Source organism: Penaeus monodon, chromosome 31, assembly GCF_015228065.2.
Source record: "Penaeus monodon isolate SGIC_2016 chromosome 31, NSTDA_Pmon_1, whole genome shotgun sequence".
NCBI lineage: Eukaryota > Metazoa > Arthropoda > Malacostraca > Decapoda > Penaeidae > Penaeus > Penaeus monodon.
Window position 1 is genome coordinate 508,073 of NC_051416.1, and position 294 is coordinate 508,366.

At 61.6% G+C, this 294-nt stretch overlaps 1 protein-coding gene across 1 annotated transcript in view; it reads right to left on the reverse strand.

Moving 5' to 3' along the window:
* Nucleotides 1–294, reverse strand: part of LOC119592871 (cAMP-dependent protein kinase catalytic subunit 1) — a gene marked incomplete at its 5' end in the record, with an annotated part of 28,100 nt that overhangs the window by 26,819 nt on the left and 987 nt on the right.

Here is a 294-nt window from a genome sequence, read left to right on the forward strand (position 1 = left end):
TGAGACCCGTATTGCGAAACTCTGCAACCCCAAAACATGAACCTCAGCAACCGCCAAGAAAACTCAATCCCAGCCATTGCAGATCAGATCACGCTGTATCCATCGGGGTCGGAAGGGGAGGGGGGAGAGGGCGTGGGGGTGGGCGGGGAGGAACGTGGGCGGGAGGAACGTGGGCGGGAGGAACGTGGGCGTGAGAGGGGTGATGGGCGGCCGGCACGAACCGAATACAACCGCCCTCAACACACCGGTCAGGTTGAATGGCCAAGGTCAGAGGGGAGGCACTGTCAAGGTCAC